This window comes from Dendrobates tinctorius, unplaced genomic scaffold (genome assembly GCF_039654945.1).
Source record: "Dendrobates tinctorius isolate UK_male_01 unplaced genomic scaffold, ASM3965494v1 ptg000422l, whole genome shotgun sequence".
Lineage (NCBI taxonomy): Eukaryota > Metazoa > Chordata > Amphibia > Anura > Dendrobatidae > Dendrobates > Dendrobates tinctorius.
The window spans coordinates 1,418,712-1,433,928 of NW_027362086.1; positions in this window are offsets into that span (position 1 = coordinate 1,418,712).

Sequence of the window (15,217 nt, forward strand, 5' to 3'; positions counted from 1 at the left end):
TGTGCCACTATAAATTATGCTGTACAGTTACGCCAACCCCCGGCTACAGTAATACTATTGTAAAAGGCGAGCAGCAGCTGCAAGATGAGCCCATAACATTAAGAGACGCATGCCACTTAATGAATTAGTCACATCTTACTGCAGCATTGCCTTCAATAAGAATGGTGTGATAACTACCAGCCCTAGAAAAATCAGGGCCAAAAAGTGAGTGCAAAAATTCTCTCTGTCAAGAGTTTTCAGTATATTTTTTCTGTTACAAGCAACCCTAAATTTAAAAATAAATTAATAGAAACCAGCTTGACTAAACGCAAACATCTTGATAAGCTTGCCATGTTTCCCAGTGCCTACATATCTTTTGTACTTTTCATTCTATAAGATATGCACTCCTCTTCATGAATCAGGAACATCTGGAACATCTGAGGGGTGTTTGCGTCTCTGTGTGCCTGAAATCTTAAACTCTAACTGGAGTAAGATTTCTGGGGCAGGGAATGACACAACTTGTCATGAATTAGATGAGCCGTGACATTACACCACTACTGCGCCTTGTCACGCCCCAGCTCCACCCATTTTCACATAACTGGGAGAAACTCAAATGACAAAAGTCACAAAATATTTGTGCAACTCCAAGTTGCGGCACAATTTTGAGAGTTTTTGAAGCAATCTAAGCCAAAATTCTGGCAGTATTGCTTTGATGAATCACGTCCTATTTGTCAGTCTGGTACTTTTTTTTTTGCATATTCCTGATCAATTTGTTTTGTAGACATTTTGAAGTTTTACTTTCAGGGTTAAGCGTTCTTTTCATAACTTCCATGTTTGAATACTAGATCAATGCAAGTGTGTGGCTTAAAGGAATTGTTCAGAACTGAACTGATCTACAATGTAAGTGATCAGTGTTGATTCAACGCGCCACCCCATCTAGTTTAAATCTGCTCTGGCGGTTTCCAGACATAAGCAATGTATGGGGCAGAACATGACAGCCCTATTGATTTCTTAGTGATCACTGATGGGTACTGCACCTTATCCCTATTCAAGAAAATGCTTTTTTGGAAGTTGGACAATGTAATTGACTATTGAACGCAAATACCCCAGTATAAAATATGCTATATTCATTTATAAAACTTGCACATAATCCATGATGAATATACAAGGTATTATTATCCAAATGATATACTTACTTAAAATTCTATTAGAATTCTGCTTTACATGTGCTATAAAAGTGCTTTGTTTTATTTTTCTTCCAGTGTAAGAAGACAGGTCAATAGAACATTGTGATGCGGTTATCATTAAAGGTACTACTCGTACATTTACTTTATATAATGAAATTATGATTTTTGGACAGATTCTTTTATCACAGATACTTATAGGGCATCACCAAAGCTGAATGTACAGATAAGGAGAATTTCGTTAAAGAGTAACCATGAATAAATCAATAGTGCATATAAAAATAAGAAACTTTGTAATATATCATCAGACAAATCTGCTTCTTATTCCACCACGACTGGTGATTCATTCTCAAAAGTCTCAATTCACAGGTAAAATCTGTCTTCGGTGATGAGAGATTTTTACATTCCTGAGATAGGAGACGGCAGCTGCGACTGATAATAGTGTATGTAGAGGGGAGAGAGGAGGATGAAGGAGCTAAAGACTCCCTTATCCAATAAATGTTATAAAAACCAATGATCACCTCCTAACGGCAATCTACAAATCTGTCTTCATTGAATTCAGATTTTACTTGAGAACTGAGAATTTTGTGAGTGAATGATGAATCCTGGAGGAGAAAGTAGCTGATTTCTTTGGCAAGAAATATCACAAAGTTGCTTATTGTATGAGAAGAGGCTTGGCACTCAAGATGATGAAAAAAATTATTTTTTTATTTATATTTCAATCAAAGGTTAAGACCTTCATAAGAACTGATTGCTATGGCTTTCAGGGAGACCTTGTAAAGGGGCCGTATGAGAGGCAGCGCTGCTGTGTGCGACGTCCGTCGCTGAGGAATGGCGCTGGATTGCAATAAAAATTAAAAAGTAATTTTTTTTCAGTCACTTTGAGTGCCAAGTTTCTTCTCATAGTATTCCTAACGGGTTGGACCCCCCCCACCTTGTGCACCATTTCCTCAAGATCAGGAGTGCAGTATATTTTTACTAACAAAGTTGCTTATTGTCACATGAACTATTGACTTATGAGATAAAAGTTAAAACCACGGTTATGCTTTAAGCATATGCACTATCTCACTTTTTTGACAGACATTGATATGATGAATGCTTAATATACAAAATAAAAGTCTAAAAAATAATACAAAATATAAAACTAAAAATCTATAAATGTATTTAGGTATGTAAAGGAATTATTTTGGTAAAAAAAATGTCTTACAACTACCTAACCAATGCTGTATTTGTCTTTCCATCAGCGCTGTAATCTCATAGCTGGAATGATTTCAGATTCAACACTTGGAAGACAGTAGTGGAACTGGAAGTCTATCATCGTGGCACTATTCTGCTTCTGGATCTATACTGTGCATCATCTTTATAAAATCATTCAATCATACCTAATGTATTCTATTTATTAGCTTTCCTATTTTTATAAATTGTATCTTTTTGATTGTGTTTTGATATCATTGATTTTGGAAGTGAAGGTTACCCCTGCCCCATTATGAGTTACCTACTGCTTGTTAGGCAAGTGACAGAGAAAATTACCGTAATTAATTGTGAACCCCAGAAACTTCATATACTTGGATTTTTAGATTTCTTCAATTTAATGTTGCCAGAAGCATACATAACACTCCGTGTTCTGCTCTATATGCTTTACCCGAGGGTTCCATTCATTTGTTTTTACATGTATTTGAGATTTGTCTATGTCATATATACTGTATCATAATGCATCGAATCTTTTGATGTTGTAAAATAACAATTGTCACTTTAGTAAAATAGTTACATCAAGTGATATTAGGCTGTTCTGCAGGGAGCATAAAATGCTATCCGTTTTCTTATTTCTGTTGTGGCTACTTTTATGGGCCTATGTGACCTATAAGGAAACATTGTGACTGCTACTGCAATATCATCTCAGGCCCTATAGTTGACTAAGAAATATTTACAAAACTGCACAAACTACTTTATCCATAAAAATCACAGCAATTAAAGCTACACTTATTCAGATGTAAGAAAATGTGTGTTCTCATTGGCGTAGGGAATCATTATTTCATATTCTACGGCTGGAAGACGAATTGTGGACACATGACATTAATATTTCAAATGTCAATCTCCTAGTTGCAATTAATGATAGTAAACGTTGTTGCGCAGAAATCCAGCCAGATTGGATATCTGTTGACTCACCACTAGTATAACAATCTTGAAAAATGTATGTCTTTCAACTATAATTTGGTTTGTAACCATAGTCTGCATTACGCATGAAAGTATGCATTAAGTCAGTGAGAAGAGCAACAAAAAATTGCCAAGGATATTTTCTGTACAGACACCTGAACACACAGTATAATGTGAAGAATGAAGAATCAGTAACTAAATTACGCTTACATGGGACTTGCTGTAATTACAGTTTACAAATTGTTATGTTCTAATAAACTTATTGGGCTTGATTCATTAATAAATTTCTTACTTTATTTGTCTAGTTTTTGGTGTTTTTTGATAGTTTTTCAAATTCTTCTTTTAATTTGCATTTTCTTTAAAGCAATTTCATTTTTGTTCGCCTGTCCTTTTATTTTGTTATGATTACCATTATGGTTGCCTGATATTTTTGGCCAATTAATTAAATGTGAATTTTTAAACAGTCATGCAAAAATGTTCATAAATGTATCCTGGGTGTGATTTTTTTTTTGTACTGCAGATTTTTAGGCTCAGATGTTACACCATTTTAGTGAAAAAGTCACAAAATAGGTTAGAGACAAAAAGTGCATTTTTTAATTTGCATAAAATTCATGAACCACGTTTGATGACACCACAAGACAAAAAAAAACGAAAAGTGAAAAAAAAAATCACAAATGATGGATTAACTCGTTTCAATTTAGAAACTATTCAACATCTTTGTGGTCAGTGACTGGAAACATTCTTTCATTCATCCAGAGGTGAACAAGCCCATAGATTCCACAGCAGAAAGTTTATTCTCAATGAATGGTTTATAAAAATCCTCTAAATCACTGACAGCAGACAGAGCTGCTCTGTATTTGCCTAAAACTCAAAAACTATTTTTAAAATGAAGAGAGAAAACAAAATATCAGGCTGCCTAAGAAATTCTGGGATATAATATATTTATTTGCAATTTTTTTTTTAAGTTTATAAAGCTATGCAAGCAGTAATGTTCATATTGGGATCAATAAATCGTCTGCTTCTGACCGTTATATTTAAAGGAGGTGATTTTGTAATCCACATGATATTTAATTTTCTGAATGCTAGGAGTGGTTTATGAATATATCTCATATTATAAAATTGATAGAATATCTATCTGATATGTGCTCTAATAAGAATGAAAATAAACTCTTGTGATTGAATGCATCATTCTTTTTAGTTATTAATTACTAGTAGTAATTTTTTAAATATAATAGAGACATGTTAAGGAGGAGCCACAAAATGAGGTTACCGGAACCTGATTTGCAAAGTATTATATCTAACCAATTGGACTATATTAACATTGACGCGCCCACCCCAGGGCCATGGGGTACCCGGAATCGGACCAGACAGTTCTAAGGGGGAGGTCACGGGGCCGTGATCCATTTCTGTTGCCCTGGCCATGTCATAAAATAGAAGATAGTTATGTGGTGTTTAATCGTGACGCCATTCGTGGTGTTCTGCAATAGGTGGCCGACGCTGCGGTTTTGGTCCACTGGGGCTGATGATGATACAGCAAAGATGGTCCAGCTCCCCATGGGTAGAGCGGGGCCCCAGGGCAAATATATTGGATTGTTTAGATGGTGGTGAATGTTGGAGTTGTAGTGAAACCTCCACTAGGTGGAGCTGGTGAGGGAAGAGAGGTTACACACTAAGAGCAGCAACCCTGAGCAACAGCACAGGTGCCACAGGTAACGAGAGACAATAGTCAGATGAACCGAGTCAGAAACTAGCAGGAGCAGACGTACCAGAAAGAGCAGCAATATACGTAGTCAAAATACCAAGCCGAGAGTCAGAAAGCCAGAAAATGAGCACGGGGTCCAAAACGTGAGACGAAATACGTGGTTGGGGTATAAGCCGGGGAGTCAGATGCCAGAGAGGGAATGTAACAGCAGAGACGAATACCAAGAGACGGGGTCAGAAATCAGCCCGGGTCATACACGCGAATATCAGTCAAAGGCAGGAGGATCACCAAGGTACAAGGGTCAGAGGCTCTAAACTGGAAGCTTGAGCTATCACTAACACTGGTCAGCAAGCTGTGAGAGACTGAAATAGCCCAGCTAGCTCCAGAACGAGGCTGAGGAGATTAACTCCCGCATGACCAGTCCGGAGTGAAGACAGCAGAAAATAAACTCCGGACCGGACCATGACAGTTCCCCCCTCTCAATGGGGGGCCACTGGACCCCCAGGCTTCCCCAGATGACGAGCGTGAAAGGCCCGGACCAACCGATCCACATGGACCGAATGCGCCGGCACCCATGACCGATCCTCAGGACCGTATCCATTCTAATGGACCAAGTACTGAAGTGAACGACGGAGCATACGAGAATCCACCACCTGTTGCACCTCGTACTCTGTCTAACCATCTACCATAACAGGCAGTGGGTGTGAGGGAGACTCATCAGAGGAAGGCGCCGACGGCTTCAGAAGCGCTTTATGGAACACATTAGGAATCCATAATGACGGAGGCAAACGCAGGCGAAAGGCCACAGGATTAATCACCTCTAAAATCTCATACGGACCAATAAACTTGGGACCCAACTTAGCAGAGGGAATTCTCAGTCTTATGTTTTTGGTGGATAACCATACCTTATCCCCCACCTGATAAGTCAGCCCCACCGAGCGTTGTTTATCCGCAAAAAATGTATATTTGCCCTGAGCCTCACCAATGTTTCTCTGAACCTCCCTCCAAACCTCCTCCAACCGCAAAAAGTCTGAATCAGCCCCTGGACACTCCGAATCTAGTCTGGAGAATTCACCAAAATTAGGGTGAAACCCATAGTTGCAGAAGAAAGGAGAAGTACCAGTAGACTGACTGACACGATTATTGAAGGCGAATTCCGCTATAGGTATCACAGAGCACCAATCATCCTGTCTGGATGTGACAAGACACCGCAGGATCTGCTCCAAAGACTAATTGGTCCTTTCAGTCTGACCATTGGTCTCGGGATGGTAGGCCGATGAAAAGGTCAGACTGATGCCCAGCCTTTTACAAAAAGCTCTCCAGAATTTTGCCACGAATTGCACCCCTCTATCAGACACCACACTGACAGGCACACCATGCAACCGAATCACATGCTCAATGAATAGCTTAGATAGAGTCTCAGCATTAGGAAGGCCCATTAAGGGTACAAAATGTGCTTGCTTACTGAACCTATCCACAACTACCCAGATCACGGTTTTTCCATTAGAGGGTGGGAGATCGGTGATAAAATCCATGGACAGGTGAGTCCACGGTCTATCCGTAATTGGCAGTGGCACCAATACCCCGGCCGGCCGGTTGTGGGAGGCTTTAGCGCGGGCACAAGTTTCACAGGAGGACACAAAACCAGTGACGTCAGAAGTCAACGAGGGCCACCAGAACAGCCTAGTGATTGCTTTACGAGTGGCCGAGATTCCAGGATGCCCACTCAGAGCTGAGTTGTGGAACTCCCAAAGCACCCTTAACCGATACCGGACAGGCACAAAGAGCTTATTTTCAGGTATGGACGGAGGAGCAAGAGATTGGGCCTCACGAATCTCCTGCTCCAATCTCGGGGACAACATAGCCACCACCACCCCACGCTGAAGAATGGAGGAAGGAGGCTCAGGAGGCGATAATGGATCTAGGCTGCGAGACAAGGCATCCGCCTTCACATTCTTGGAACCTGGTCTGAAAGTGATGGAAAACTGAAATCGGGAAAAAAAAGTGACCACCTTGCCTGTCTCGGAGTCAGACGTTTGGAGGATTCGATGTAAGACAGGTTCTTGTGATCTGTAATGACAGTGGTACGATGGACAGCCCCCTCAAAAAAATGCCTCTATTCTTCAAAAGACAATTTAATGGCCAACAACTCTCGGTTACCCACATCATAATTCCTTTCAGCAGAGGAAAATTTTTTTAGAAAGAAGGCACAGGGTCTTAAGTTAGTTAATGTGGTGGGCCCCTGGGACAACACAGCCCCCACTCCCACCTCAGAGGCATCCACTTCTATGATGAATGGTTTAGACAAGTCAGGTTGCACCAGTACAGGAGCAGTCATGAAACGTTCTTTTAACAAAGAAAATGCCGCCACAGCTGGAGCTGACCAGTTTTTGAGATCCGCCCCCTTTTGGGTGAGATCAGTGAGGGGTTTGACCACTTGAGAGAACCCCTTGATGAATTTTCTATAATAATTGGCGAACTCCAGAAATCGCTGAAGACCCTTGAGATCTCTGGGTTGCACCCAATCCATAATGGCTTGTACCTTCCTAGGGTCCATACGAAACCCCTCAGCAGACAGAATGACCCTTAGAAAGGACAATTCTTGAGTAAAAAAATGAACATTTCTCCAATTTGGTAAAGAGTGAGCTCTCCCTAAGCCTCTGGAGAACTGCATGAAGATGACCCATATGACTTTGTCTATCAGAAGAATATATGAGTATATCGTCAAGATAAACAACTACAAAGCGTCCAATAAAATCAGAAAAAACATGGTTAATGAAATTCTGGAATACCGCTGGTGCGGTAGTCAAACCAAAGGGCATAACCAAATTTTCGAACAGACCCTTAGAGGTGAGAAACGCAGTTTTCCATTCATCCCCCTCCCGCATACGAATGAGATTGTATGCTCCCCTGAGGTCCAACTTAGAGAACCACCTGGCCCCCGACAATTGATTGTACAAATCAGGTATCAGTGGGAGAGGATAAGCGTTTCTTATGGTTATTTTATTCAGTTCTCGAAAATCGAGGCATGGGCGTAAACCACAATCCTTTTTTTTCACAAAAAAGAACCCCACTGCCACGGGAGAGACAGATCGCCGTATATGCCCTTTACGGAGGCTCTCAGAGATATACTCCTTCATAGCAGCCCGCTCAGGGCCGGAGAGATTGTACAGCCGGGCTTTGGGCAATTTGGCACCGGGAACAAGATCCACGGCACAATCGAATGGGCGGTGTGGTGGTAGAACCTCAGCCTCCTTTTTGGAGAACACATCCTCAAAATCCTTCAGGTACTCCGGAATACCCTCCAGACTGACGGATGACATAGACACAGTAGCAAGACAATTTTCAGAACAACCAGGTCCCCATTTAACAATATCCCGGGACCCCCAGTCAATAACCGGGTTATGCCGATGCAACCAGGGAAGCCCTAACACCAGGCCAGCAGGGAGGTTATCCAAAACAAAGCATGACATGAGCTCCTGGTGTAGGACCCCACCCTGAGGGTGAATTCTTTAGAAATGAAATGGAGACCATCCTAAGTGAGAGGTGTAGAGTCAATAGCCACAATTTTTAAGGGAGTCCCCAACCTAACTGTCCCTAATCTACAGCGAGCCACCAGCTTAGAGTCAATCAGGTTCATGGATGACCCACAGTCTACAAAAGCCGAAGTATGGAAAAAGCCGTTCTCAACACCAAGTTCCACCTTTAGCAGTATCTTTGAAAAAGAAGAAAAAGGTACCTGAGAGTCAGGGTGACCTCCACGAATATCACCCAGACTCAGCTGCTTGTTGGTCGGAGGACAGGAGGGTAGTCTTTTTTCCAATGTCCGGGATCTCCGCAGTAAAAACACAATTTTCCATCACGTCGCTGTTTCCTCTCTTTCTCCTGGGGGTTGGTGGCTCCCACCTCCATAGGTTCAGATGGAAGCAAAACATCAGGGTTAGCAGGGAAAAACGGAAACCCTCGCTGAGTAACACCTGTTATGATTGAGTCACCGTAGGAGGCAAAAACAGAAATGCTAGCTAAGTCCAGAAAACCAGAGAGGTTGGCAGCTATCGGATTGCAGACCCCTGATCCTATCCACAACAGCTAACAGTAGCCGTGGGGGGTTCCTACGATACCCTAGACCCCTCGATCACAGCCGGAGAATTAAATAGGCCTAAAGAAAGAAAGGGGAAATCTAAACTGCCCCAGAGCAGACCCCAAAGCAATAGGCAGCCCCCAACATATAATGACGGTGAAGCAAGATGAAAACACCAACACAGACAGAAAGACAGACTAAGCAAAGACGGGGCCCAGGCTAACTAGATAGGAAAGGACAGGAAGGCTGCTGTCTGCAATCCGTGAAAAACCCTAAGAAAATAAGAGCCAACAGACTGACAGTGAAAAAGGCCCTGAAGACGCTAGGCTTCAAAAAAGCTATGTCAGTACTCAGGAATATTCTGAAGACAGAGCAACAGGCAAAAGGAGATTCAGCTCACCCCAGCAGGGAATGGCAGAAACCAGAAAAGCAAGGAAAACAAAAACAAAACACAAATGCTAAAGGGCAAAGCAGAAAACGTAGCTTTAGAGGAGCAGGAATCAGACTGGTGTCCTAGAAGTCCACAGAGAAATCACCCGCAGGGCAGAAGGGCGTCGGCAGCCTTATATCCAGTCCGTGACTCCACTCAGCCAGTCATCCTCATTAGGCTCAGGTGCCTGATAATCAGGCTCATTACCTTCCTTTACAGGAATAGGGAGTTCACCAGACCTCAGCGACGAAGGGGAAAATGAACTCACAACAGTACCTCCCCCTTGAGGAGGGGTCACCGAACCCTCAACCACGCCACCAGGGCGATCAGGGTGAGCCCGATGAAAGGCACGCACCAATCTTTTGGCATGAATATCAGAGGCAGAGACCCAGGAATTATCCTCCTGACCATAACCCTTCCACTTAACCAAATACTGGAGTCTCCGTCTAGCCAGACGGGAATCCAGTATTTTCTCTACCTCATATTCCATGTTACCTTCAACCAATACAGGGTCTGGAGGTGCCACCCCAGGAACAACTGGTTCAACAAACCTCTTCAACAAGGACTTATGGAACACATTATGGATTTTAAATGTGACAGGAAGAGCCAAACGAAAAGAGACCGGATTAATAATCTCCAAAATCTTGTAAGGTCCAATAAATCTAGGCTTAAACTTAGGAGAAGCCACCTTCATAGCAATATTTTTTGATGATAACCACACCATATCACCAATCTTAAACTGGGGACCAATGGTCCTATGTCGATTGGAAAACCACTGGGCCTTTTCCTGGGAGAGAGATAACTTATCCACCACTTGGTCCCAGATCTGGTGCATTCTCTCCACCACAGTGTCAACACCTGGGCAGGCAGAAGGCTCCACCTGCCCTGAAGAAAATCGAGGATGAAACCCAAAGTTACAAAAAAAAGGTGACATCAAAGTGGCAGAACTAGCTCTATTATTTAAAGCAAATTCGGCCAAGGGCAACAATGAAACCCAATCATCCTGATCAGCGGAAATAAAACATCTCAAATACGACTCCAAGGTCTGGTTTGTTCTCTCTGTCTGCCCATTGGTCTGAGGGTGAAAAGCAGAGAAGGACAACTGAATTCCCAGCTTGGAACAGAAGGTCCTCCAAAATCTAGACACAAACTGAACTCCTCTGTCAGATACAATGTTCTCAGGAATCCCGTGTAAGCGAACCACCTGTTGCAAAAACAGGGGCACCAACTCAGAGGAAGATGGCAACTTAGGGAGTGGTACAAGATGAACCATCTTAGAGAACCTATCACAAATCACCCAAATAACAGTCATTCTTTGAGAGACCGGCATATCAGAGATAAAATCCATTGAAATATGGGTCCATGGCCTCCTGGGGATCGGCAAAGGCATCAACAACCCACTAGAGCGAGAACAAGATTTAGACCGGGAGCAAGTCCCACAGGACTCCACAAAATTCCTGATATCATGAGACAAGGTGGGCCACCAAAAAGAGCGACTCACCAGATCTCTAGTACCAAAAATACCTGGATGACCAGCCAACGCAGAGCAATGAACTTCAGACATCACTCTCTTCTTCCACTGGTCAGGAACATACAACTTTCCACTGGGACAACGCTCAGGTTTGTCCTCCTGGAACTCTTGCAGAGCAAGTCTCAAATCGGGCGAGATGGCAGAAAGAACTACCCCTTCGCCTAAGATGGTAGCAGGCTTGGTCACCACAGGAGAATCAGCAAAGAAACTCCTAGAGAGGGCGTCTACCTTGACATTCTTAGTTCCAGGAAGAAAAGAGACCACAAAATCAAAACGTGTAAAAAACAAGGCCCACCTAGCCTGTCTAGGGTTCAAGCATTTAGCCGACTCTAGGTAAATCAAATTCTTGTGGTCAGTGAGGACCACAACTTGATGTTTAGCTCCCTCCAACCAATGTCTCCACTCCTCAAATGCCCATTTCATGGCCAACAGTTCCCGATTCCCCACATCATAGTTACGTTCAGATGGAGAGAACTTTCGGGAAAAGAAAGCACAGGGATTCATTTTAGATGTTACAGGATCCTTTTGGGACAAAACAGCTCCTGCACCAATCTCAGAAGCATCCACCTCTACCTGGAATGGGAGTGAGACATCAGGTTGCCGCAAAACCGGGGCGGAGGTAAATCTTCGCTTCAGCTCCTGAAAGGAAGCAACAGCCTCCGGAGACCAATTCAACACATCAGCACCCTTCTTAGTCAGATCAGTCAATGGCTTGGCAATACTAGAAAATTTTGCTATAAATTTCCGATAAAAATTAGCAAAACCCAAAAACTTCTGGAGGCCTTCAAAGAAGTGGGCTGAACCCAATCATAAATGGCCTGTACCTTGGCCGGGTCCATTTCAATAGTTGACGGAGACAAAATAAATCCCAAAAATGAAATCCTCTGTACTCCAAAAAGGCATTTCGATCCTTTGACATACAGGGAATTCTCCCTCAAGATCCGGAACACAGTCCGAATATGTTCCACATGAGAATCCCAATCCTTGGAGAAGATCAAAATATCATCCAGATAGATAATCAAAAATTTATCGACAAAGTCTCGGAAAATATCGTTCATGAAGCACTGGAAGACAGAAGGGGCATTAGTGAGCCCAAAAGGCATCACCAGGTACTCAAAATGTCCCTCCGGAGTATTAAACGCCGTCTTCCATTCATCCCCCTGCTTAATGCGGATAAGATTATACGCCCCCTGAGGTCAAGCTTGGTAAACCAGCAAGCACCTCTAACTCTAGAGAATAGATCCGAAATCAGGGGTAACGGATACTGATATTTAATAGTAATTTTATTGATGGCACGATAATCAATACAATTCCTTAAAGAACCATCCTTTTTGGCCACAAAAAAAACCCGGCACCTAAGGGTGAAGAGGATGGTCTAATATGACCCTTCTCCAACGCCTCCTTAATATAGGACCGCATAGCCTCGTGCTCGGGTACAGATAAATTGAAGAGCCGACCCTTGGGAAATTTACACCTCGGGCTTAGTTCAATTGCACAGTCATAACTCCTATGAGGAGGCAAGGACACAGACTCATTCTCACTAAATACATCATAAAAGTCCGCCAAATAGTCAGGAACATCATGCGACTGAGGAGAGGTGGAAAAAACCGGAGCCTCACTAAAGGCACACCGACAACCCCAACTCACCACAGACATAGATTTCCAATCCAAAACTGGATTATGAATTTGCAACCAGGGAAACCCCAGAACAACGGCATCATGCAGACCATGCAACACCAAAAATCTGCAATTTTCTTGATGGTTTGGGGCGACCCGCATGACCACCTGGGTCCAAAACTGAGGTTTATTTTTAGCCAAAGGAGTAGCATCAATCCCCCTCAAAGGGATAGGCGTCTGCAGAGGTGTCATCGGAAATCCACAACGTTTAGCAAAATCCAAGTCCATTAGGTTTAGCGCTGCTCCCGAATCCACAAAAGCCTTGGCGGAAAATGTGGACAGGGAGCAGATCAGAGTAATTGCCAGAAGAAACTTAGGTTGAACACCACCAACAGAAAACGTGTGTGCAAAGCGTTTCTCTCGTTTAGGACAAACAGAAATAATATGCGAGGCATCTCCACAGAAAAAACACAGCTTATTACGCCTTCTGAATTCCTGACGTTGCGCCTTAGACAAAACTCTATCACATTGCATAGGTTCAGACGTCTGTTCAACCGGTGGCAACACCTCTCGTGCAATCCTGCATTCACGTAAACGCCGATCAACCTGAATGGCTAATGACATAGAATAGTCCAGACCAGGGGGAACAGGAAATCCCACCATAGTATCTTTTACGGCTTCCCTTCCGAAAGAGAGCAGCCAAGGCATTATCATTCCAGATAGTAAGGACCGCCCACTTTCGGAACTTTTGACAGTACAACTCTGCAGAATCTCGACCCTGGTTCAATGCCAACAGGGTCTTTTCAGCCTGATCAATAGCATTAAGTTCATCATACAACAACCCCAAAGCTTGAAAGAATGCATTCACATTAGTCAAAATAGGATCATCTGGTTTCAAAGAAAACGCCCAATCCTGGGGATCGCCACGCAGCAAAGTGATGACAATTTTAACCTGCTGCGCGGAGCTCCCTGACGAGTTAGGCTTCAAGGCAAAAAATAATTTACAATTATTTTTGAAACTCAAAAATTTAAATCGATCCCCAAAAAATACATCAGGTGTAGGGATCTTTGGTTCAACAGCATGCGAACGAGCAAGGTAGGCGGAAATTCCCCGCACTTCCGCAGCAAGCTGCTCCACACGATCAGACAATTGCTTTATCTCCATTGAGAGAAAAAAAAAATTCCCCCTACGGCCTCAGATATATAGAGGAAAAAATAAACACACTTTTTTTTTTTTTAAACACAATTCTTTCCTGCTATTGAGTACCCTAGGATCTGCGGTATGGCGGGTGATTCTGTTATGATTGAGTCATCGTAGGAGGCAAAAACAGAAATGCTAGCTAAGTCCAGAAAACCAGAGAGGTTGGCAGCTATCGGATTGCAGACCCCTGATCCTATCCACAACAACTAACAGTAGCCGTGGGGGGTTCCTACGATGCCCTAGACCCCTCGATCACAGCCGGAGAATTAAATAGGCCTAAAGAAAGAAAGGGGAAATCTAAACTGCCCCAGAGCAGACCCCAAAGCAATAGGCAGCCCCCAACATATAATGACGGTGAAGCAAGATGAAAACTCTAACACAGACAGAAAGATAGACTGAGCAAAGACGGGGCCCAAGCTAACTAGATAGGAAAGGACAGGAAGGCTGCTGTCTGCAATCCGTGAAAAACCCTAAGAAAATAAGAGCCAACAGACTGACAGTGAAAAAGGCCCTGAAGACGCTAGGCTTCAAAAAAGCTATGTCAGTACTCAGGAATATTCTGAAGACAGAGCAACAGGCAAAAGGAGATTCAGCTCACCCCAGCAGGGAATGGCAGAATCCAGAAAAGCAAGGAAAACAACAACAAAACACAAATGCTAACAGGCAAAGCAGAAAACTTAGCTTTAGAGGAGCAGGAATCAGACTGGTTTCCTAGAAGTCCACAGAGAAATCACCCGCAGGGTAGAAGGGCGTCGGCAGCCGGTTCCTCCTCCTCTCACCTTCCCCTTACTGTTGGGGTCCCCCAAGGATTGGTTCTAGGCCCCCTCCTCTTCTCCTTGTACACTGCCCCTATTGGTCAAACAATCAGTAGATTTGGTTTCCAGTACAATCTCTATGCTGATGACACCCAGTTATACGCTTCTTCTCCTGACATCACGCCAGCCTTTCTAGAAAACACCGGCGATTGTCTAAACGCTGTGTCTAACATCATGTCCTCACTATATCTGAAACTGAACCTGTCAAAGACTGAACTCCTGGTGTTTCCTCCCTCTACTAATGTACCTATACCCGACATTGCTATTTCTGTGTGTGGTTCCACTATTACTCCCCAGCAACAGGCCTGCTGTCTTGGGGTCATACTTGATTCCGAGCTTTCCTTTGCCCCCCACATTCGATCAGTGGCTCGCTCTTGTCATCTGCACCTCAAAAACATTTCTAGAATTCGACCTTTTCTTACTTTTGACTCTGCAAAAACTCTTACTGTTTCTCTTATTCATTCTCGTCTGGACTATTGTAACTCTCTTCTAATCGGTCTCCCTCTTACCAAACTCTCCCCTC